The sequence below is a fragment of the Schistocerca cancellata genome, chromosome 4 (assembly GCF_023864275.1).
Source record: "Schistocerca cancellata isolate TAMUIC-IGC-003103 chromosome 4, iqSchCanc2.1, whole genome shotgun sequence".
NCBI classification, from domain to species: domain Eukaryota; kingdom Metazoa; phylum Arthropoda; class Insecta; order Orthoptera; family Acrididae; genus Schistocerca; species Schistocerca cancellata.
Genome location: NC_064629.1, coordinates 267,654,930 through 267,682,312, shown reverse-complemented (window position 1 = coordinate 267,682,312; position 27,383 = coordinate 267,654,930).

Genomic DNA, 27,383 nt, shown 5'->3' with positions numbered 1-27,383 from the left:
CACACAGCAAACATCTCGCACAAGGTTTCGCAGTTTGCGGTAGTATTCGAACATCATGATCTACATGTCTGTTTACGTTGAACCTTTGCAATGTAAGGAAATAGACATGCTTGACACTTGTAAATGCTAGTTACGAAGAGCATGATTTCACCATAAAAGGCAACAAAGTTCGAGGGAAGAGTGGCCGTCTCCTGGACGAATTTTTTCAGCAACGAAGAATGCAGCGCTGGAAGCAGCCATTTTCATGTCTCTTAATACGATATGGAATGTTCTGCACATTATCGACAGGCGTGTTGCTATTCACAGATCTCGTCCACAGACCCTTGCTACGGCGAGGCAACCATTACAACAAGAACGACATCCCATTATAATTAACAGCATAAAGCTTCGCTGTATGTACTCTAATTCTGCTCTATATAATAACCCTTTCTGTGGAAATTATTCAGTTTTGCACCAGACAGACATAGTCATTCGTAGACGTTCTAAATATATTTCAGGTGGCACCGTGTTTGGCGCACTAGATTCGCACTGGTAAGGACGACTGTTCAAATTCTCCTCCGGGCATTCACATTTAGGTTTCCCACGATTTCCCTAAATCGCTTACGACAAATGCGAAGATGGTTCCATTTAAAAGGGAGTGACCCATTTTTCTTTCCCTTCATTCAGTGATTCCAGCTTGTGCTCCGTCTCTAATGACCTTGTTGTCAACAGGACGTTAACCTCTAATCTACCTTATGTATCGAATTTATATTAGAAAATATACCTACCTTGTACATGGAAATGTACTTTCGAGTTTTTATCTGACGAATATGGTACTACTAAAACAAATAACCTAACCATTCAGAGTCATGGAGGACAAAAAGCAGTATTGCTGTGCACGTCGTTGGACCAGTTGTTTCGTTTAGTGTACTGTCAAAACAAAAATGCATATACAAAATCAGACATACTGAAAGGACTGATAATTGCACACTTACAAAAAAAATGGCTCAAATGGCTCTGAGCACTATGGGACTTAATAGCTGAAGTCATTAGTCCCCTAGAACTTAGAACTACTTAAACCTAACTAACCTAAGAACATCACACACATCCATGCCCGAGGCAGGATTCGAGCCTGCGACCGTAGCGGTCGCATGGTTCCAGACTGTAGCGCCTAGAACCGCTCGACCACTCCGGCCGGCTGCAGACTTTCGTGGAAGAATGAGAACACTGAGGGAACAGCAGTACTTACCAACACTCCTTCGCGCCCATTAACGAAAACATCTTTGCATGTAATACCACGCACTTTTAATGGGACTGCTCTGTTCTTTCCATGTGCTTCTGTTGCTTGCGGTGGCTCGTCTTTTACTCTCGGTCGTTTGACCTCGGCGTCAGCTTGGTCTGCGACGTGACGACGACGCTTTTCCTGATACTGCCGTTTATTTTCTGGATCTGCAGCAGCGGCTCCAGCAAAAACCATTGGGCTGCTGACGATGGAAGTGAAGTTCCTAGCGCCATTGCCAGGGTTTCTTGGGTCCGGAGCCTGTGTATCCGCTTCCAGAACATGCAGCCTGTGGAAAATATTACCCTCACACTTCATGCACACCTGTGTCGGTAAGTAGTTCAACAAGGCTTCCTGGAAAATTTTGAGGTGAACACAAATAGGTACATAACATACAATCAGTTCCAAAAACGCGACATGAAATAGGAAATAAATGTGAAGCTCAGGGACACGTGGAATTCTACATAGCGATTCGAATCTAACATGATAACTTGTATACGAAGCTTGTCGACAGACATACGACTACTACGAGGATATTGAGACACACTGAATCACAAATAAAAACCACCACCTTAAATGCCAGAGTGTCGTGTTGCTGAAAGTGAAGTGAAAATAAACTGAAAGCTATGTTGAGGACGATACATAGTGGTTATTTTACAGGCACAATTCTGTGATCGTGTAGCGAAACAGTATTGTTAAAACGGTTAATGCACTCCTCCTAGGAATATCGTAGCCAAAAAAGATAAATCGTGGTCGTTCTAAATGCTCTTGAAGAAAGGAGATAAATTTGATTCTGTCGACGAAACTAGTGTCAGAGTGGCTTCACGGAATTCTGCGACTGAGCTACTACCTGATCCAGCGTAGCCTCCATGGGCCTAGATGAGCTTCAGGGACACATGCTGCTCTTCATTCACATACACACTCTTCGCATCACCTAATTGGTATTGGATGAGAACCTTTTAAGAGGTTACGCATTTAGCAGGTTTACAACTCGAACGTTGGGACATCATACGTTCTCTCCTGCCTTACGATGTCAAAAGTTTTGAGGGAAAACCTGTTCATGTTTTCTCGCTTTTATACACTCCGTATTAACAGTACTTTATAAAAACATTTCTTGTATTCAATACAGTCTAGTTGACTCGTGCGAATGATTCGCACTGTATCCTGGTCACCGATAGGTAATATAGTAATTCAGGAACAAGTAAATACAAATAATTATTAATAAAAAGTACAATGCTGCAATACCAAAATACAGTATAGAGGCCGGTGTAAGTTGATGCAACTCTTGCAGGAGGTTGGGAATTTACAGTCGTGTGATAAACCTGACGATGTATTTTGAAACAATATGGACCACTGTCAGTAATATCAACCGAATTAAACCGCAGTGAAGCAAATGCCAGAGCATTGTTCAACTGTCTGATATTTTCTAGGTAGTTCTTACTATCGCCACAATGCTTCTCTATGAGTTTTCGACGCTCTTCACAAACTTCAATGGGCTGTAAGTTCACCTTTGCCTTGTGGCAACACGTAGTAGCTGAATTGTCACTGAACTCCGCAGCAAACAGCAAAGAAGAGCAATGAATGCACATTTGGTCCGTCTTACCAATGTTTTGAGTTTGAACTTCATCGTCTTTAGTGAAAAAACGGGCAGAACAAAAAGTTTTTGAAAGTTTATATAGTTGTCTTCTAGCACTGATAGTTTGATGCAGATGAAGCATGTAAGTCGGTGACACAAAGTCGTTACTAACTTGTGCCGCTGACCATAAACCCAACTTCTCTGCGACCGTCCTGAGCTTCGTTGACGTGCTGAATCCGAAGTGTTCTTTCTTCGTCACTGTGTCTGGCATTTCATTTTCTGCCGTCTGTGACACGTTGCAATAAGTATCCTACGATTCACATTAATGTTGATTGATTTTATTGTATCCGACGAGCAGACTCTAACAAACAGTTATGTTACGTAGCAATGATTGAGGAAAGCATAAATCAGTAGATTCTTTAAAACGGTAACTTAAAACCGTGTGATTCCTAGACATTTTGCAGGGGGAGCAGTAAGAGGAACATGTTCATCACGAATAGCCACGCGACACTCTCAGCGAAGATATTAGGTGCAGACAAAGTGCTGACGCAGCGCAGTGTATGAGGGGCTCTGATACACGTCTTCACCGTGGGCAGGGTTGACGTTATCATGCGATAAGGACAGTCAGAATGTCGCTTAACAAGACCCGACGGCCCACTGCCTCCTGCAACCCGCATAACTCGTGCGCTTACAGACCGACTGAGCACGAAATTGAGTCTCGAGTAAGCAATTCATTTATACTGTATCTCCAAGAGTTGACGTGTACGCGGTAGTAGACTCTATACTTATGAACAAAGCGCTCTCTAGCGGCTGTTACGCCTACACGTGACTGCCAAAAGCTTCAGAAAATGTTCACATATGAAAATGCTGCGTTATTTAAATGATCGGGAGATGAGGGGAGGAAAGCCTGAAAGAAATTGTTGATGGATTCCAGTGCACATATTTCGGAAAAAGTGATGAGCGCTCCACCGTTCTGGTCTCAGAAGAGCCACTAGGGACCGACTGACTGCCATGTCGTCCTCAGACAACAGTGTCATTTGTTTGCTGTATGGAAGGGCGTGGCGTCAGTGATTCGCTCTTCCGGTCGCTGTCGTCTTTGCTGACCTTGAGAGTCGCTACTTCCCATTCAAGTAACTCCTCAATTTGCCATCAAGAATCTGAGTGGATCCCGTTCCTATCCTCCTCCTTCTCCCGCCCCCCTCACCAATGAAAAGTCCCTGGCAGTATCAGGAACTGAATTCGGGTCCCCCTACATGGAAGTCATCCATGCTCACTAGCCCACGGAAGTGGGCTAATTCACGTAAAAATTACATTACTTCCTTGAAAATGTGTATGTAATAACAGATTTGAGCTTTCAAATGAAGCTTTAAACATCTGTAACCACATAAAGCGACTGGGAATCGATATATTTGGAGGAAAGTACACTGCGAAAACCACTATCAGTACAAACATCACTAATTTACTCGGAATTCATACCTGTTCGTTGTTTGCATCCATAGCTTCCACTTTAATCCCAAACAAGGTATCCCTCTCGACAGTTCTTGCTGATGTTTGAGGAAAAGTTCTGTAAAGTTCTATATTCATTTCCTTGCACTTAAAAAAATTGTAGCACTTAAAATACTGTAAACATCCAGTCCCCAGAAAAATATATTTCTTACGCTAGAGCTTTGTAAAATCATATTTTCGTAGAATATAAGTTATACTATTACAATCATCAAATGCGGCGCTCTTGTATGTGCAAGTGCTGAATAAACCTTGGTTAAATGAAGTAAGTGTTCGTCATTCATCTAACTACACATTGTTCTACGTGATAATAATGTGATACACCTCCATCAACAACAGAAATTCCGCTTCGTAGTTCACCGAAATCCGATATAAGGTTCATGAGCTACACCACCGACAAGTTGTCGCCTTCGGAAAGTAGCGCAAGCTTTACCGAATTATAACTCTAAATCTAGTAAACAATAAAGAGATAAGTTTATGAAAGGTGTTTTCTTTTACAGTAATTGCCACATATAAAAATATTAATGCTTTTAAAAAATATAAGGTTAATTTTCTCATTTTTCGTACGATTTGAGATGGACGTCGCACGTGTTTAAGAACCGTTTTCGGTGTACCTGCATACTGGCAATTTTTGTTTTATGTGTACGCATTAAATAAGAACTAAGAAATATTTCGGATTGAAGAGATTATATCCATATTCAGAAGAGAAAGATTCATACATTCTCAAACATTTCGGATAAAGTAATCGCCCACTAGGAAGATGTTTCGTCAATTATGCATCAGCATGGTGCCTTGATTCTACTACCACTTCAGTATGACAAACAAGAATCTCTGGGCGTCTCTGATCGTTGTTTAACGTAGTCCATTCAACTGGATGGTCGAATACAGCTCGTATGTTTCTACTAGGATTGATATTACTTCTTTTAATTACTGGATGGAAATTCGCATTCGCTGTAATGGGAAAATGGCCATCTATAGTATTTTATGAAACCTTTTCGATGAAGAATGCTACCTACCACTGAACTGTCTCCTCGGGATACTATTTTCATGTACTAGAACAAGCGATCGAAGTGACGCAATGGCTACAATATTATACTCTTCGCATTAGGGGCTCAAATCTCCATCCGACGATTCATCTTATGTCTTCCGTCTTTCCTTTATTCGCTAAATGTAAATTCTGGGACGGTATTTAAGAGAGGATCTATCTTCTGATGTCAAACCTCGCCCTTAGCAGCTCGAGCTACTGTTCTGTCTCTAGTTGCTATTATGTCGACTGCGCATTAAACCCAATCCTTTCATGACGGCAGATTGGTAATTACAGCCAGTTATTCAGCTTTTGTCGCACCTGTGACGGTATTCGCTAAAGGTGGGCGTTCTTCGCGCCAGGATTAGGCAGTTATTTTCTTTTTTTTGTGTGCTCCGACAGTTTCCTTACGAAACACCATAATGAACTTTCACAAGAAGATGTCATGCTGGCTTTTGTAATCCTGATCGTATGCGTGTTGCCATATACCTGCTCTGCGTTACAACGTTCAGTTCAATAAGACGTACACATCTTGGTTGAGCAGTGGCGTTTTGCTGGCAAGCCAGCCTTCGCGCTCTTATCTTTGCTTGTGGCGCGTACTGAGTCTTGGCTGCCTTAACTTTGCCGGAATAGTTAACTGGAGGCACTCGCCATGGACGTGACAGTTGGCGTTCGATGCTACCTGAGGCCCGAGTGTGCGTGTAGTGGAGCGGGAACCGACCACGTGTAAGGGGCAGCTTGGTGGGGAGCCTATCCTGTCGCCTGTGAGGGAGCTTGTTTCTGCCTTGGGTTGCGTGCTGCTAGTTCCGGACGCGGCTGTCTACGGTCGTCCGCCTGCTGTACCCGACGCGGGCCATATCGGACGTTAAGTGAGATTGTACATAGGGCATGTCTGTGAAGGTGAAGAGGGCTGCTACCTCACTTCTGGTAACTATTAGCGCATGGGTGTTACCATTGAAGTAAAGGTGTGCGTATGAAGAGTTCATGGTGTTTAAGACAGATGTTAAATATTAATATAATGCACGAGCGTGCCTCTTCCAGCTCGTGAGAAATTGTTGTTTGATGTAATACGTAATCAGCTGCAAGACCATAATCTGTTTATCAAATATACCGCTTTCGAGTGTTTGGTAGCCTTAGCGTAGTGATCCCCAGTAAAGCTTATAATGAAATTTTCAAAATTGTGCTCGTTACGGTTTTCACTGAACAGTGGGCCATAAGAGTTCACGTAATTTAATTGTGACTAAGATTGGAGTGCACGCTGGCCTTGCTAGTAATTGTAAGTTTTTTTAATGTCTTAATAGCAGGCAATTCTCCTTAAGGTTATTGATAAGATTTGTGCTGTTGGTTGTACCTTGTCTGTGTAGTTCATTCGTAGTGGGGACAAAGGCAGTGTGCCGATTTATTAGTGGATTGTCCCTGCGGACCTGTTGAGTGCGCTTGTTAAATGTTACAGCTGGCTGACTGGTGTTTTGGAGTAAGCACTACCTTTCCATCTATGGGTACCGGGCCTGTGAAATCCTGGGTAGCGGGAGGTGACTCCGGGTCGAAGCTCGAGAAGTGGGTCTTGTACGAAATGCCACCTTCCGTCTTGGCTTCTCCAAGCTAAGTTTTCGTTCTGCCCTCGAGCGACCTGGCGTCACTCCTCGCTAATTAATTCTGGCGCTAATTGTGTTTACTTGGGTATTTATTGTATTTAGTATATTTACTAATCCTTGTCACAAGAGCAACATACAATTGTGAAAGGTTGTTGCGGTGTTACTCTTAGTAACACTTCACGCTGACTATCTGTGTTACTGAGCCTTGGAGCCGAAGTTTGAAACCTTAGTAAGTAGTGATATTGATTGACTCTTGAGTGTGAAACAAGTGCCTTTGTATTAACTTCATCCTGCTATTTATTGGGTGTATCTCTGGCAGGTTGTTATTTAGGTAAATGTTTTGAGAACATCAGGTCTCAGTGAGCGAAGACTAGTCAGAAATATTGTATTTCTTAATTCAAGCCGTCAGGCGCATAATTGTCAGTGGTTTTAAAATTTTCTTATATACAAGATAGACTTTGTTTCATAAAAGGACATTGGTAGCAGATTCACTAAATTCTTGTGACTTACTATTCTTATTACCTAAAAGTAATCAGGAGTAAGATATTGTTGTTTTAAAGGAATTTGTTGATATGACTTAAATAAAACGAGTGATAACGAAAGGGGTCTAGTCCCTCCTACTGTTTCCCCATTCCCTAGTAGAAGAATGTTTCAAAAGAAGAAGTCATGCTCGTTTTTGTAATCCTGATCGTATGCGCGTTCCATATACCTGCTCTGCGTTATAACATTCATTTCAATAAGACGTATACATTTTGGTATTGCTATTTTCACTACCATTAGTGATATTGTATAGAGAAGTTTGTCCACTGATTGGTTACGAATAGGGATCCTCTGGTTCTAGTGTAAACGCATTGCTGTACGTTAGTAACTGAAACTACGGAGGCTTGTATAAGAAGTAGAATAAAGTACTGTGATATGTAGATTCCACTACGTATAAGCAAATTTTGTGATATATCTGAGGGGTAAGGAGTTGTATTAATAACTTTTTGACGAACATGACAAAAATAAATACTTACGGTTTGATTACATAGGTTCCCAGATGGAGTAGCTGATAAACCCGACTACCGATAACCACCATCTTGGGTCCAGCAGGTGGAGCTGGTGGTGGCTGCGGAGGCTGCGGGGGTGGCACTGGTGGCCTCGGCCGCGGGGGAGCAGGCGGGGGTGGACGAGGCCTCCTCGGGTCAGGCTGCGGCTGCTGCTGCTGCTGCTGCTGCTCCTCCTCCATCTCGGGCCCCAGCACTGTCCCAGCTATCAACGCCTGAAGCACAGTACATGCTCGGTGCTCTCACAACAAAGCATACTTTACACCTCTCTGCTGGTTCAGATTTTACTTCTTAAGACCAAATGTCAAATTAACGATTTTACTGTCATTTTGCCATCCTGATTCAGTCCATACTGGTAGGAATAGTTGGCCGGTAATACACAGAGCGACTTTTCGATGTGAACGGAAAAATCAAACGACGTACAGATACCGGTAAAAGGAAGTGAAAAGTTATGTACTACTTTCACGCAAAGTAATATTTGCGGGACTATCGCAAATTCATTTAGCTCAAAAATAGCAACACTGAAGATCACATTACTAACTAATTCGTACTTAAAATTATCACATTATAAAGATCTCATGTAAATGCTTGGTCTAAACGAAGAAAATTGTTCACAAATTGCCCGGGGAGTTTCAGTAATGAACCAGGTAACAGGTGGGTCGTAAGTAGGGAAAGATGGTATTTCTTCCCAGCTTGGTTGGATGGGTGACTGATGCCATGTGAATTTATCATACTTTGTCTTGTGCGTATCCACTGCACGTAGTCTACACGAACCAAGAATTATATCGGCAGTTAACTGCTGTGTCACAAGCAGGAATTGTATCTGAACGGCGTACATATAGTACATAGGATGTAAACAATAACTGTTTACACTGTACCACACTGGTGTGGAGGAAGTTGAAACGAAATATTTGACGTAATATACCTGTCTATCATGTCGAGAAGCAACCTCAAATTGGACAACAAATGCCACCTAAGCTTCAGTGCATACACGCCACGTGAGAGTTAATATCCTCTCGTCCTCTTACGCCACCAGCTTAGTGGAGGACCTACTGATTCTAAAACTGACGTTTTGTAAATGTTAGCTCAAGATTAAGTGAATTTTAGCAGCTTAAAATTAACTATTAAATGGTTTTTATTTTCTATGGCTGTCTTCCTGCGAGACGACTGTGCTCGTAAGAGGTAAGTTTAAATGAAACTGGAAACATGATTACTTTTTGCATGACGTGTTAAAAACCGTCCTTTAGTTGCTCTTAGTTTAACTTACTGATGATAACGAAAACGGGTGGCACAAGAGGTCGAGAGGATATTAAAAATCTCGCGCCGCGTGCGTACGCTGTGACTTGGTGGATTTTGTAGACCAGTTTAAAGTTGTCTTCCGGCTAGACTGACCGCAAGTGTTATACGACAAATTCTTCGCCTCGACTACCCCTACACCATTGCGGGAAATTTTAAACAGCTATCGCATACACACTGTATATTGTGAAGTTAGTAAACGATTTAAGTTACGTATTTTGATATGACAAAGCCATGACTGGAAATGTATATTTAATTTTTTTAATGCAGCACAAAAGTTACACCTCACCTAAGTAATTTCGAGTTCAGAACAAAGAGAACAACATACAAACTGCAAGAAGATTGGCACTGAATTGAGGTGTTCTTGAGGTTCCTTATCGTTTGCCTACAGTATTCCATGTGTTTGTAGTAATCTCTAAACAGCATCCGTTGGTAAGGTAATCTGTTGGGCAAGTGGACGAACTTGGAAACTCCCTTTATAGGATGTAAGGGGTATACGTGCAGATATTTTTATTGGTGACTGAGGGTAACTGAACTGATAGCATGGACAAAATCTCCATGCTTGAGTGTACTTGTCCTTTTTTAGGCTGGGTGATATTTTAATAGCAGCCTGTCGTCTTAAGTAAGGATAGAATGGTATGACGTCTACGTTGCAGCATAACACCTTAAAAGATGACTCTACTTTTGAAGAAGGTCTACATGATATTTCTTTTTTCTCGGTTCACTAGCATTTTGCAGTCGTAATCGCTGTTTTCGTGCGTTAAAAATTTATTGAACAACCACGCACAACCGTTTTCAAACCTTACCGTTTCAATAATCAGTTTTCTTTTGCGGTTCTGTGGAATGGTTATGCTTATCTATAGAAACTCCTAGAATTACTCAAATAAAAAATAGTTTGTTCGTCTTCCGAAAATACTTGCTGTCTCAGTTTTAGTTCCAACTATGTCTGCGTATTGCATTCATAATCGTCCCCAGTATGGATTGTGTCATTTGTGCCAGCTGATGCCTGAGGCTAAGTCATTTCGACTGAGAAACGGAAGAAACAAACACATGGGCGGAATAAAACTGGTTCAGTTGAGAACACTTGTTTACTCATTTGCTCCCTGTTGAGTAGAAAATTCCTAACCTGAAAAGCCTCGCGTATGTGGGAAATTTAAATGAGTTAAAACATCAGAACCTACTTTGTCGTCAGTCTAAAGCACATCTGCAAGTGCGATGGCGGACGTCTGTGATAATGCAAACGAAAAATGATTAATCTTAAATTATTTTATACCTATGCTCACTCCGTTTGTGATCTAGAGGGAGGGTCGAATATGGTTGTCCCCTTGTTATTTTCAGGATGAGCTGTTGGAGTGTAATCTGACTTAAAGGGCCATCATAGTCTGCGTTAAACTACATCAAAAATAGCACATTCAACACAGTAGTTTCAATGACAGACTTTTGACAACGTTACTGTTCACACACATTCAACATGTTTCTATCACACATAAAGTACGTAGATTTGTTTTGTGAAAAGACTATTGGTAAATAAAAAGTAACGTTACTGATGACTTCTCTCAAGAATTCAGAATGTGAGGGGACAAGAAAAGGGACGGTAAATGAAAACATCCAGATCTCAGTGTTGTGACGGGGGCAGGTATTGAGTATTATAAAACCCAAATCATAGCAGCTGTATCTCCAGTTAATTATACAGTTCTTAAAATATTTAACTGCAACAACGATCACAATGCACGCAATAGTTATTCCACTAAACCGTGACCGAGTTCGTAATCTGCGCGGAGTTTCAGAAACACTTTCATTAATGCACGGACTGCCGTATTCTTGGAACTTCAGTACTGCGATAGCGGTTTCGTTTTCGTCGTACTCTCCGCGCTTCGCCGACATTCTCGGAAGTGGGGAACTCGACTGGCGTGATGCGCAACCACTTGTAGCAAGGGCCAGGCCCGAAGCATAGGATGCAGTGGTAACTCAGCTGTGGATTCATGGCGTTTACTCTTCCCATTCGACAATTTAATCGAGCTGAAATCTTAATGCTCATCGACTTCGACTAAACAGTTGAGTCGACGGAACAATTGATTGTATGCCCTGGGACTTACGAGAATGTAACCGCAACTGTTCAAATAAGTACAATAAGATTCGCACTCGTCAGCTAATGGTACGCAAACATTATGAAATTGTAAGGCCATGGAACACACTGACTGTGTCTAAACTGAAATAAACATTCATTCAAACCAATATTGTTACTCTCTTGAACCTGAAACGATGCAATTCATTTAACGAAGAAAAATCCAGTGTATGCTCCTGGCTATACGATCACGTAATTGACACTGTTCAAATAAGCTCAGTAAGAATCGTACTAGTCAGCTAATTCCGCACAAACATTTTGTTGTTTTTTACAGTAACCAGCGCAAATATCGCGATCCTACGCATTCAGTTATCAACATTCGACGATGTGCCAATGAAGTAACTAACTTTCTTCTAAAATAGAACCTTCTCAAGTAGTTAAGCCATGGAAACCAATGACTGTATCAAATCCGAAATAGACGTGGAGCCAGAGCGAGATTTCTATGGCATTTTAACCGAAAACCGCTCATTTCTCTCAGCGAACTATAGAATTATTGATTCCTCTCATTCCGGTTTGGCATTCTCATCCGTAAATGTGTACACTACAAAATTTTGTTATCGTCTAAGAACTGATGATAGTAAGGCGTTTGAACATCTTGGCGCTTACTCAAGTGAAGTAGTCAGCCAAGGTACTTTCTGGAATGCTGGGCATCGGATTTGCCAGATCCAATCCCCACATAGAGAAACGGTCACTGCGTCTGTCTCTAGTGCTGAGTCGAACATTAGGGCGCTGCTCTCATGACATATCATCGGGTATAACAATGGACTTCATCTGCGAAGGCAGCAGTATTAAGCAATATTCTATATCTCTTTCTGGAACAAATTACAGTGCAATTTGTACATTTGGTCCAGTAATATTCTATGGATCAGTACAGCACTATCCGAAGATGTAGGGCTACGGCCAAATGCCAAACGGAGTAATAGAGGTTCTTGCTTTTTTTTATGCTAGTTTCAGATATTCCATTATGTATCTGCTAGATAGTATGGACCTAGGAAATGTTCCAAGTACCGCTTCTGATTAAAACATAACTTTTTCCTGGGATATTTGCGTCCTTTTACTATTACCAGTCATTTTAGTTTCTTTTACATTTATGTAACGCTGTCCCGTGATTCAAACAAACCTGTGACCATTCATGTTGGTCTTTTTTGTATACACTCAGAATACTACATTTGTTCAATTTGATATTGGTCCTATACGCTTGACAAAAATTCTCTTAGATGGGTTCTACGAGTGTTTTCGAAGCAGTCTTCTACGAAGTCCCAATGCATTTTCCTAGTATTTTATCGATGAACCCAAGTCTATCAACTTATTTACCTACGATAGAGCCTAAGTAATCATTCCATTCCATAACCTAATAAATTTGAACAACGAAACTGTCTCCAAATATGACAGAAAATCCAAAGAGATCCTATTCATATATAATGTATACAAGCCGCAAATCGCATTCATTGCATGGTAGCAATGATAATGTTGCCGAAGACAGCGCCAGCAGCGCTAAGGTGGAGTTACTAAGCAATGAATTTTTTACACCAAAGAAGAAGCCATAAATATTCTAGTTCGAATAAAGATCAGCGACCATCACGGGTAACTTAGAAGTAGCTTTCTTCGTTCTAACGAATCAACTTCAGTCACTCAACAAGAGCAATTCTTCCAGTCCACATTACATACCAGTTATGTTCCTTTCAAAGTATCTTGATGAAATAGTTCCATTTGGATCAGTCGTATAGAACCACGCGGACAACGACAGATCTTTACATAAAGACTAGAAAGCTGCACAAGCTACACCAGTATACAAGAAAGGAAATAGATGAAATCCTTTGCATTATAGACCCATGTCACTGATGGATTTTCAGTAGAATTTTGGACCATACATTGTGTTTGAACATCACGAAATACCTCGAAGGAAACGATCTATTGACACAAAGGCCACATAAAAAAAAAAAAAAAAAAAAAAAAAAACCATTCAGGTGAAACACACCTGGCTCTTTATTAGCACAAAATAATGAGTCCTATCAGCATTCCTTATTTTTTGATTTACAGAAGGTAATGACATCGTTTATCACAAGCAGCTTCTAATCAAATTGCTTGCATATTCGTTATCGTCTCAGCTGTGTGACTGTATTCGTGATTTCTTGTCACAGAGGTCACACTTCGTTGTAACTGACAAAAATCATACTGTGAAACAGAAGTGATATCTGGCGTCCGCTACGAAGTGCTATCGAAATTTACATTAAACAACAGAAAGTGTGAAGTCCTCCACGTAAGTTCTAAAAAATTCCTGTACACTTCGGTTTCACGCTAAATAACACAAATGTAAGGATTTTAGATTTAACTAAATGCTTCGTGATTACCAACTTAAGTTAGAACTTACACTAGGAAATTGTTGTGAGGAGGGCAAATCAAAGGCTGCGTTCTATAGGCTGAACACTTAGAACTTGCAATGAATCTAATGAAAATGGTGCCTACGCTAATCTCGTCTGTCCTCCTCTACAGCACTTCTGTGCCGTATGTAATCTATACCAGATAAGATTGACGGAGGAAATCTAAAAAGTTCAGAGATGAAGAGTTCGTTTTGGATTGCCACGAAATATGGGGTGATGGCATGTCAGATTACGGTGTGGTCAGCTGTTGCCTCCGAATTCCAAGAATGGCCAAGCATTCACAATATCTCTATACTTCGCTAGAAGATCATCAGTATGACACTCATCGAAGCGTTGCGGTGATCAAACACTGGTACTCAATTTGAGATCCAAGAGTTGTTCATTAGAAAGTCATGGTTTGTGTGTCACTCGTGAGAAATATATGTACAACATTACAAATATACAGCCAGAGCGCGATTGTGATTTCTGTACATCAATATCCTGAAGCTAATCTGTATCAAATACAAGAAAAACATAATAGGAAAACAACCGTTAATTCACTCCTTACGTAATGAAGTTCATCATCATATGTCTGGATTTGGGAATATCCTGTGCGGACTAATGTTTCGTCCATTTTGTTACTGTGCTTGTATTTCGTAATATACAATGTGTTATACTGCAACGCTTAAAACATTGCTCAGATACATGCATATTTTAAGCAGAATTACTCTCCTTTATTACAGAACTGCTTCCAGACGTGCATAACAAAAATGTTGTTACTTTAACACTTATCTGTACTGCACATAACGATAAATTGGAAAATAGTGCAAGAAGAAGCGAGCCCTTACACTTAAAATTTAGTAACAACTATAAGACTAACTTACAGCAAAAAAAAAAGGTCTAATAGAGTATACACTGCGTAACAAAGAAAGTCTTAATTTCGCATATCTTGTATAGATAATTATCACTTGCTTTTATTTCAGTCTCAACATCTAGATAAAATATTCTCAAAGCGCATGTTCCTCAATTTCAATAGGTTGACGCTGCCAATCGACAATCCGATGCGCAGATGTGGAAATTTCTGTGGCAGATCTACGATTACTTTTGTACAAAAGAGATTTCGTATGGGCATTACTGTGTCTTGCCTAACATTCACTTCGGTAAACGTCCTATGAAATAAATCTATCACGTCACACCGGTGAAACATGAACAACATATGTGGCAGCTTAATAAGTATAAAAACAATGTACCAAAAAAGGTTTTGTTGCATACGTTGAATTTTTAAACGTAAGACTGCTTTCACTTTTGGAAAGCAGACAACCTAGGGTCTAACAACTGAATAGAAACAATGATGCCATCACGTTAGTCTCAATCAACTATAAATTATGAAGTTTGCTACGCGCCTATTTGCACATAATATAAGTAACAAATAGTCAATAATTTCCTAAGTTTTGTACTTACCAAAAGAATAAGCACCCGTATATTTGTAGTGGCCACTGCCTCTGATCTCCTCCTCGTCCAAGCGACTGCTGTCGACTGAGTCGCGCTGTGGAACGCCTTCAAACAACCCCACCCCTACCCCACCCTATCCGCAAGCTGCCGACTCAGCCTTGCGCCTTCCGTACGCTGATTCACTGAATACCGACAAGAGGCATGTGTGTCACTAGCGTTAGAACGCTAAATTCCTTCCGCTCAGACCCTCAGATAACAAGACGGAGCACCTATTTTCGAATGACTCAACACTAGAGAATTTCCCTCCAGAGACTATGTAATCTCGAATATAATAATTCTGTCACTCGACCGCGAAAACCAAATGAGTGTCTGAATCTGAACTACACTGACGGCCTACTTTTCGTTCTCCCTACTGACACCAGATGATGTTTTATGCTAAAGTGAAATGATATGGCGGAGAACTATAGCACAGGACAGCTAGTTCAGAGGAGCAAATTTCAAATCCCAGTCCAGTCACACTGATTTAAGGTTTCGTTGTTTCCCTAAATCTCTTTAGGCGTATACATGGAGGGTTCATTCAAAATGGCCAGTGCAAATTTCCACTCCATTCTTGTATAACTGAACTGGTGCTTATGGGTCAATCATGGAAATTTGTTCCACCAAAGAGTAGTGAATGGTAAGGACTGTTCGTGACGTTGGAGGGACATTTTATTTCCTTTGAACAGGACTGTTGTAAGATGCCTACTCCTTTATTCGTATCTATCGTTGCCAAGTTTCTCTCTAAAACCAGCTGTGTTGATATAACCACAGTAATCGGACCACTGTTAATGCTGCACAGCTTAGATTGGGCATCCTACTCCCAAGGAACACGCATTTGAAGACAAAAATGAGACTGTATGTCTACCGGTACATGCCCTACCAAAATCACAACACCTGCCATTAAAAATCTTCAAACTCGGTTAGTTTTAATAGATATGAAAAGAATGCGAAACGAAACACTGTCTTAATAGAAATAAAAGGTTTATTTTCTCTACAACGAGGCACGGTACACGTTCCTAACGTTTCTACCCACACGTACGGAGTTCACTCTTTTTTTGACTTATCATTTATTACCTTTATGAGATAACCATTGCTTCTATCGGTCTTTGCTATCAACTCGCTGCTAATATTGACGAGTTCTCAATACCGTCCATGAACACTGCAACATTTAACTGATTTATCGAACTTCTCACGGAAGACGGACGTGAATCGTAAGGTACAGATGTAAATACTCAATAGTGACTATATCTGTAACCTTACTTCCCCCAACTTAAAAGTTCTTAAGATATATTTTGAAAAAAAAAAGAAGGATAATAATCCCCCCCGAGGGGATGGAATGGAAGAAAATACCCCTTACACAAAGTCTGAAGAAAATTACTACAATGATATCATCAATCAATTTCAAGAAATTCGAAAAATCATCCCATTTCACATAATTCAAAACCCAAAAAAAATCACAATAGTCCAAAAAGGCAAATATCAGAAACAATGTCCAATCTATATGGTGATTCAAACAGCAAACAAGGTAAAATTCCTCGTATACAGGAATATTATTTACAAATACAAGCGAAAGGAATTAAATGCATTAAATTTTATTTTCAAAATTGCGAAGTAATTGCATTACATTTCGTCATTTATTTGACAGTTAACTAAACTATCAAATTGTATCTTAATAAAACACATCACTCGTAGAAATTAGAAGCAGTTTATGTCTCAAAAATTTAAATTAGGCGAATATTTGATTTAGCTCAATATGGCAGTTATTTTTATTTCATTTATACATTTTCAATAAATTGAACGTTAAACTTCCTGGCAGATTAAAACTGTGTGCCCGACCGAGACTCGAACTCGGGACCTTTGCCTTTCACGGACAAGTGCTCTACCATCTGAGCTACCGAAGCACGACTCACGCCCGGTACTCACAGCTTTACTTCTGCCAGTACCTCGTCTCCTACCTTCCAAACTTGTTGACATTTGCATTAAACAACTAAGATATACAGGGTGATCAAAACATCAGTATAAATTTGAAAACTTAATAAACCATGGAATAATGTAGATAGAGAGGTAAAAATTGACACACATGCTTGGAATGACATGGGGTTTTATTAGAACAAAAAAACAAAGTTCACAAAATGTCCGACAGATGGCGCTGGACAGCAAAACGTCAGTAACTGCTACCGTGACTGGTGAGAGGTACGCCGATATGTTACAGAAGCGCCTGGCTGATAAACACCTGCTGGAACGTACGATGTTTATGCAGGATGGCGCTCCACCCCATATTGCTTGACGGGTGAAAGATCTCTTGCGTGCGTCGTTTGGTGATGATCGTGTGCTCAGCCGCCACTTTCGTCATGCTTGGCCTCCCAGGTCTCCAGACCTCAGTCCGTGCGATTATTGACTTTTGGGTCACCTGAAGTCGCAAGTGTATCGTGATCGACCGACATTTCTAGAGATGCTGAAAGACAACATCTGACGCCAATGCCTCACCATAACTCCGGACATGCTTTACAGTGCTGTTCACAACATTATTCCTCGACTGCAGCTATTGTTGAGGAATGATGGTGGACATATTGAGCATTTCCTATAAAGAACATCATTTTTGCATTTTCTTACTTTGTTATGCTAATTATTGCTATTCTGATCAGATGAAGCGCCATCTGTCGGAAATTTTTGAACTTTTTTTTTTTTTTTTGGTTCTAATAAAACCCCATATCATTCCAAGCATGTGTGTCAATTTGTACCTCTCTATCTACATTATTCGTGATTTATTCAGTTTTTAACATTATACTGATTTTTGATCACCCAGTATATTTGTGGTTTTCCCCATAACCATCCTTTCTTTTTCTTATCACTACGCACTGGGTTTTAATTGACTCATTGGGGTACCGCGCACGTTTCACAACGTGGTATCACCTCCGTCGATGTCTACCTCCGCCGATGTCGTGCTCGTGCACGAGTAAAGTGGTAGCAGCCAGGCAGCTATCAGCTGCACTCTGCTCGGCTGACTGTGGCATTGGCTGCAGTCTCCCCTCCAGTCTCTGCTGAACGCTGACCCTGCTCTCTACCGAGGCTCGCAAAACAGAGGCTGCTGGGTAGCAGGGAGCCAGCTGAGCTTGTCATCATTCAGGTTGTCACACTGCCCATGCCTCCCGGCGACGACTCTACAATTACTGCTTTGGGAATTATATTCTGTCGTATTATTTATGTAAATGAGGTAGATAAAGATGACCATTTGTGCGAAATCAGTCTCGCTTATTTGGCGTGTATTACAACTGCTGCAATATTAGAAAGTTCGGTTTTGTTTTATCTAGCAGACAGTGCCAAAATACACGTAATCAAGTCGAGAAACCACACGATATCAACAACTTTTTCGTATTAGACAATGACATTTTGAGTTTTCATGTAGCAAAACGTTTGACGAACTTTGATGAGGTAATAGATTCTTTCGCAAAAAGGAAAGCTCACCGTGTAAAGTTGTAACAAGATTAGAGAGAAAAAATGCTGAGACCTAAGGATTGCTACGGTACCAGGTTCGAATCCTGCCTCGGGCATGGATGTGTGTGATGTCCTTAGGTTAGTTAGGTTTAAGTAGTTCTAAGTTCTAGGGGACTGATGACCTCAGAACTGAAGTCCCATAGTGCTCAGAGCCATTTGAACCTAAGGATTGAAGAAATGTGTACTGTTTTGCTTCTCACTTGCCTTTACTGGTTCGATGTTTCCTCTATTTAATTTTACGTCGCACAAAAGAGAACATTATTACTAACAAGCAATAAAGAGTACAAATTTTCTGAAGAGTTCTTATTCTCCCGTTACAAATAATCGCCTCCAGTGTGAATTGTGAGTTTTTTAAGCCAAAATCGGGAGGCTACTGAGAAAATCGAACATAAATACTGTCTTCCGACCGCCGCCGAAGACGAAACAGCTGCTGGGCTCAGCTAAAGACCCACTCAAACTCAACATACCTGACGTATATACACTACTGGACATTAAAATCGTTACACCACGAAGATGACGTGCTGCAGACTCGAAATTTAACCGACAGGAAGATCTTGTGATATGCAAATGATTAGCTTCTCAGAGCATTCACACAAGGTTGGCGCCGGTGGCGACACCTACAACGTGCTGCTCATACACAAACAGCAGTTGACCGGCGTTGCCTGGTGAAACGTTGTTGTGATGCCTGGTGTAAGGAGGAGGAATGCGTACCATCACGTTTCCGACTTTTATCAAAGTCGGATTGTAGCCTATCGCGATTGCGGTTTATCGTATCGCGACACTGCTGCTCGCGTTGGTGAAGATCCAATGACTGTGAGCAGAATATGGAATCGGTGGGTTCAGGAGGGTAATACGGAACGCCGTGCTGGATCCCAACGGCCTCGTATCACTAGCAGCCGAGATGACAGGCATCTTATCCGCATGGCTGTAACCGATCGTTCAGTCACGTCTCAATCCCTGAGTCAACAGATGGGGACGTTTGCAAGACAACAACCACCTGCACGAACAGTTCGACGACGTTTGCAGCAGCATGGACTATCAGCTCGGAGACCATGGCTGCGGTTACCCTTGACGCTGCATCACAGGCAGGAGCGCCTGCGATGGTGTACTCAACGACGAACCTGGGTGCACAAATGGCAAAACGTCATTTTTTTCGGACGAATCCAGGTTCTGTTTACAGCATCATGATGGTCACATCCGTGTTTGGCGACAACGTAGTGAACGCACACTGGAAGCGTGTATTCGTCATCGCTATACTGGCGTATCACCCGGCGTGATGACGGTGTGGGGTGCCATTGGTTACACGTCTCGGTCACCTCTTGTTCGCATTGACGGCACTTTGAACAGTGGACGTTACATTTCAGATGTGTTACAACCCGTGGCTCTACCCTTCATTCGATCCCTGCGAAACCCTACATTTCAACAGTATAATGCACGACCGCATGTTGCAGGTCCTGTACGGCCTTTTTGGATACAGAAAATGTTCGACTGCTGCCCTGGCCAGCACATTCTCCAGATCTCTCACCAATTGAAAACGTCTGGTCAATGGTGGCCGAGCAACTGGCTCGTCACAATACGCCAGTCACTATTCTTGATGAACTGTGGTATCGTGTTGAAGCTGCATGGGTAGCTGTACCTGTACACGCTATCCAAGCTCTGTTTGACTCAATGAACAGGCGTATCAAGGCCGTTATTACGGCCAGAGGTGGTTGTTCTGGGTACTGATTTCTCAGGATCTATGCACCCAAATTGCGTGAAAATGTAATCACATGTCAGTTCTAGTATAATATATTTGTCCAATGGATACCCGTTTATCATCTGCATTTCTGCTTGGTGTAGCAATTTTAATGGCCAGTAGTGCAGCACTGCCAGGGAATGTGGTGTACAGTACATTGGACAAACGCAGCGCTGCGTATCGAAAAGGTGCGAGGAACATATCAGACACGACCGACTTGGACAGACAGAGAAATCTGCTATAGCTGAACATGGCATCAAAGAAAACCACACCTTTGATTTCGAGAACACCAGGGTGCTGTGCCGAGCCAGGAGCTATTGGGACAGCGTCATGAAAGAATCGATGGAAATACGGGGCCACGAGAATCTTGTGAACAGGGACGAAGGTTATCAACTTATCGCGGCCTGGAATCCAGCATTGGCCGCAATACGCCGTGAGCGCACCAAGAACCGTCCAGCTCGCGAGACGCGAGCGGAATGCTCTGACGGAGACACGAACGGCGCACCCCCTTCCCCCTCCACCCCGCCAGCCGGCTCCCCTGGACCCAATCTCCCGCGGCCGGGTGGCGAGGGACATGTTGCACGTATAAAGGGACCGGCATCAAAAGAGTCTTGTCACTTCGCCAGAAGACGATGAGTATGTCACTCGTCGAAACGTCGCTGTTTGAAGACACCGCCACCCGGCAGGAAGCCCGAGAACTCTTCAGCAACGTGTATTTCGACGGATGTTGCTGATGTCAGAAGTATCAAGCTATCTGTTTACCTCAGAATAAACAAATAGTGTTTTTCTAAAGGTAGCAGCTGCGTCCACTTTTCCAGCCACTTGCAAACAAACGAAGGATGTTCATTTCAGATTTTTTTTCTGCCCGACAGATGGGATCTGTTGCTCACACACCTGTAGCAAGTCTGCTTGAAGAAAAAAGAAGGCAAGTTAGTTGCTGGTATAGCATTGTGAGTTCTTATTGGCCCTCTGCAAAATAGAGGGTGGAGTCTGAAGGTATATAAAGCTCAACTCCCATTACACTCGTCATCAGTCTTTGACAGTTCCTAGTTGTGTCCATGTGATTCCTACAGTGTGAAACGATCAGCCAGCAGTGATGCCAGCGGTAGTAGTGGTGGGAAATGGCCAACCTTCTGCCAATTGCTATGCAAGTGTTCACAAAAAAAAAAATTGTGAGTTCAGAATGCTACAGATATAAAATTTTGAACAAAGTATTCAAATTTATTGAAATTGTGATACATTTTCGTAACAAGTGGTTATAAATGTTCTTCTTTTCTTGCTCTTGCAGCATTCATTCCCAAAATTTTGGCTGAGTTACCTGGAAGCAGAAAGTCGCCAGCAAGCGGAAGACGTTGTGCTACCATCATGTAAACTTAAAACTCTGTGCGTGATAGTTTACATGTTCAGAAAACATCTCTTAAGGTATTCAAATCGTAACAAGTGCTTATAATATTTCTACTGTTGTTCTAGCATTAGAGCAGCAGCAGCTGGAAGTTGATAAGCTCCAGCAAGTGGAAGAGTTTGTGCTACCATCATGTAAGTACATCTCCTAATTCTGTGTGATAGTTTACATGTTCATAAAATAGCTGTTGATGTATTCAGATCGTAACATGTGTTTATAAAATGTTTGATCGCGCTTTTGCAACATTAGAGTGGCAGTTGACGGACATTGGGCGGCTGCTGGAGGCCGAAATGCAGCAAGAACGTAAGTACATTTGTAATGAATTGCTGTTATACTTTTTTTTTCATTGTATACAGTTGTGATAGGCATATATTACTCATTGTTGTAGATGTTGCTATAGATCAAGAGGAGGATGAGATTCTAGTAGGGGTATGCATCGAGAATGATGACCAGCTGTCATCACTTCCATCTGGTATGAACTTCTTATTTTTATTTTTTCGTAGTTATGTATAATCAGTATCTCTCTGCAAGCTGAATTCAGTACAGATTTGTTGTTGTTTTTTCTTAATATCAATATCTTGTTGCAGACTACTTAGATAAGGTGGATAGCTGGCTACACAACAACACTTCCGGCGATAGTAGACTACCGGAATGGGAGTGTGAGATGGCTACTGAAAGGCAGAGCGACCTGTCCCTTCTGGAAGAGGAGGTGGAGACATTGGAATGGGTGGGAGAGCTAGCAGAAAGCTCGACTGAACTGCTCAAGTCTGGGACACAGAGTGTAAAAGGCGATTATCACATGACCGTCATCATTACAGCATATTATTATTCTGCAATGCTGATGTACTTCATTGTTGTTGTTTGTTTACAGCATATATTTAAAAAATATTGAGCATTGTACTTAATTTTGTTCCATTATTCGTATGTTACAGAGATGCCACCAACACCGCCACAACAACAGCTTGCTGTGGCACCTGGGACAGGAATGCTAAAGCATTACGTGTAAGCTTGAATTCGACTGTGAGACTACCATCTTTTTTTTATGATCCATCCAAATGTATATGAAACTCTTGTATGGAAAAGTTAACGAATGTTGGTGCTGGATGACAATCCTAATTTCATTGTTCTTAAATGTCGATGAAGCATAAGGTTTACGCGAGAAGTATTCCTGGTGTATGATTATCTAAAGCTCTATTCCCTCGACGCCATGTGACCCTCTCTACGAGATACGTATCTGGTTCCGAGCTCTTCCGTAGCTCTTCTGTCTAAAACCATCCTGCCATTTCAGCACCATTGCTTTCCTTTAAGAGGTAGGTTCTACGATTCGTTCTCTGCATTTTGGACCCTGTGAATATCTCGATTGACCAGTTTGGCATGTATGACTTGTCAAAGTCCGTCTTGTGTTTTGAAATACGTACTTAATCACCTACATTAAATTGCTGTTTGCGCGAAATTATTATTTCGATACGATTCTATATTATATCTAGAAGTCTATTATCATGAACATCAAACAGTCTCATTTATATTGTGCGATGTTTGTTTTGATTATACTGTGCAATTATTTAAGGGAGGGTATCAGTTCCATTGTGTGAGTCACGAAGATTGAATTGCATCGACATTTGGGTTTTCACTGTTCTGTTCAGACATTCCACGATACTCGCCTTCGGGTTCAAAAAATTTGTGTGAATTCCTAATGGACCAAACTGCTGAGGTCATCGGTCCCTAGAATTACACACTATTTAAATTGACTTATGATAAGAACAACACACGCACCCATGCCCGAGGGAGGACTCGAACCTCCGGCGCGAGGGACGTGCAATCCGTGACATGGCGCCTCTAACCGGGAGTTCACTCCGCGCGGCCGCCTTCAGGTGGGTGAACCTCGAGTAGTGACGTATTCCATACCGCTCCATCACAGTCTTGAAATATCTATTGTGAAACTCGCCACCGTGATCTGTTTGAAAGTTGTCTGGGGTTCGATTCGTCCCCGTCTTCAACAATCCCTCAAACACATGCGCGACATCCTTCCATGTTTTCGCTTTCACGGGTAATGCCCAGGCAGTTTTAGAATAAATATCAATTACCATTAAAATATACTTGAATCAGTTATTCACACGTGAATATTCCCCCATGTCGACAAGATCCGCCTGCCACAGATCGTCTAGACCTTTAATCATAACGTATCTTCAAGGGTATGTTTTGTGTGCTGGTTTGTGTAGTTCTACATACTTACTACAGTCCCCATACTTATTCGATGATAGCTCTCTCTCTCTCTCTCTCTCTTTCTCTCTCTCTCTCTCTCCCCAAGCTCAGAAATTATTGAAATAACTTCATTCAAATGGGCTGTACTACCAGCGGCAGCTGATGCCATGAGCAATCGTAGCTGGTCTATTAGCTTATTGGGCTCGTCGTAATATATATACTGCTGGAATCTATTGCTCACTGTTTTATGCTGAATGTCAATACCCTCACCACTGCTATTTTTTCACCATCCACTTAGGTTTTATAGTGGATTTGAATATCACATTGCTTCGGCTTTTTGCATTCTTATGCGGATCAGTCAAAAGCAATAGTTCATGATAAATTTCAAGATCTTTATGCGAATAGTTTAAAGTTTTTGTGAGTCTTAGGAAAATAAGGTTCAGTAGGCCAGGTGTTCTTTGAAACTGTCTATCACCGATCAGTATTGTTTTTTACATTTAAAGTGGTAGGCTGCGTGCCCAATCTGGCCCAATATGTATGGTTTTTCACCATTGACATCAAATGTTTAGTCTATCCTAGCGTTGCTGTGACGGTCAATGACATCGGCAATAGCGTCATCGTCGTTGTGGAATTTCACTGGGAGTTCTTCGAGAGATTCAGTAAATGGTTTAAAGGTTTCTTGCTGTGTCTGCCCCTGCTTCAAATGCGCTAACCTCAGCAACCGCAACATCTCGCGAATGGTCTTCCGTGCGTCAATGAATTTATGCTTAGTCGACATCTCGTTGTATACTAATCAGACTTCCGTGCAGCGCGAAGTTTTATATATCCGCTCTTCTTCTTATGCTCCTCCCCCTTCTCTGTAACAGCTAGTTTCCCTTTTCTTAAGTCGTCTACTTTCTTTTCAATTACGTTAACCCTTTCATACAATGGCCCCTTCTCAATAACGGCTATTTCCCCTTCAGTTAAGCCGTTTACTTTCTTCTCGACTGCATTAACCCGCTCATTCAGTGTACTGTTCAGTCTCAGAAGATCCGTAGTTCCTTGCGTACGCCAATAACTTTACGTTCCAGAGTTTGAATTTTTGCGTCCATGTCCAAGCGAATGTTTTGTCTATGCACATCAATCCTATCAAACGGAACTCCCAGCATGTGCGCGAATTTATCCATGGTGTATTGATGTAGTCACCTCTTGGCATGGCTATATATATAGGGACTCCTGGAAGTTTCATCAGTACCTGCCGTCATTCAGTTTTCTTGTTTTAAAACCCATACTGTGAGTGATTCCAACAATCTGCATATATCTCTACAAAATCATTGAACGACATATCGATTCCTACATTAGCCTGATAAATGTGTTTTAAATTCAGATTTTCCTGTTTGAATGCTATATTTAGGTTTGCATTATCCCTCACCAGCTGTTATGGAATCTGGATTGTCTGACTCAGATAAAATACATCAACAGCCATATGGCGACCGAAACAGAAATACAGTCGAATTTGATCTTGGTTTTCCACAGCAGCCTCGTCAAATATGAACTCTGTGTCTGGCTTTACTTTTTCTGGTCGAGGGATATCACTGCTCTCACTGAATGTCGTGAATGTCACACCATCTGCACTCTGCAATATCTCCTTTAATAGTTGGTATTTGGGCTGAAACAGCGTTTTTCAAAATACACATACATTGTCAAAGTGGACTCCATACTGATGTATTAGCAGTGACATGAGAACATTTGTCTTGCCGCAGTTGGATGGACCTACAATTATTGCACGTATGGTATTGGGAAAGAGTACGCCATTCTTCTTCCGGTCTTCTTGCACACCGCCACAGCTCCAGTCGCTTACAGTAAAGTCTGCCATGATACCTGATACTTCAGGTACTGGCGTGCAATGGGTTTTTATAGAAAATAATGAACACTATACCCTTCCATGATACCGACTATGTCAGGTACTGGTATACGATGGACTTTTACAGAGAATTTAGTTCAATGACATACTTTTCTGCTGTTGCATGTTTCCAGTGAAAATACTGGTGGCAGTAGTTTTAGTTCTTGCGATATAATGAGAAGTAAGAAATAAAATACATAAAATGGCTATATACATTTTTATTCAGTAATCAAACGCAAAATGGACTACATCAACTGGGTCTTTCTTTATCTTAACACCGATACAAAATGTTCAAATGTATGGGGATTCCTACGGGACCAAATTGCTGAGGTCATCGGTCCCTAGACTTACACACTACTTAAACTAAGTTAAACTAACTTACGCTAAGGACAACACTCACACCTATGCCCGGGGGGCCGCGCAATCCGTGACATGGTGCCTGAAACAACGCGACCACTACGCGCGACACACCAGTACAAAAGCACAGAATTCAGCACGTATTTCCCTCAAACTTATTGGCAATACATTAGTTTTCGCTGTCACCATATTGACCCACTGTTCAAAGTCATCTACATGCACATTGTTCGTACTTAGATCCTCTGCAATGTTTCTACACACAACTTTAAAACAAGGTAACCATCTGTTCAGTCTTTTCAACACAGTGGATAGCACTATCTGTAGACGAAACAAGTTTCTAACGGTGGAGTGGTGTACATAAATGGATGTGCCACCTGATTTCACACACAGTGCAGAGTCATTGTACACTGTTGTAATGGACAGAGTTAACGCAGCACAGCTCAGCTCAGATGATATACAAGGGTCAACTGCTGCTTGATGTGGGCTTTTGTGCGACATAGTTCATCCCATTCCACCTCCATAAACCGCACTTTAACACTTTAAGCTGTATTCTCTATCTCTAACACAACACACCAGTCAGTCTGGTTGCTCCTATACCAACATGTAAGCACTTCCGACCACTAGCGGTTAAATTATACACTGAAGTGAACAGCAGTGGTGCAAATGGCTTAACTAATATCTTCTTATCCACTACATTCTCACTTTTTCTATGCAGTATCACTAGAATATTCTGTGATTATGGAGTCCAGTACCAACCTGCGTCATGCTGATTAGGGTCGCCAGTGCACTTTGTAAGTAGGTTGTTTATGTTTTCTTATTGGCAACGTTACGTAGCGCTCTGTATGAAAATCACTGGCTGTGCTGTGTGCAGTCTGTGGCTGGTTTGCATTGTTGTCTTTAATGTAATATTTTTTCTGCTTGAGCTATGTCATGTTTAGATATAAGTTATTGCATTTTTTGCTGCTGTTTGGCAGGCATAGTGCTACAGAATTTTAATTTGTGTTACTCTTCTAAGCCAGTTTACTACTGATTTATT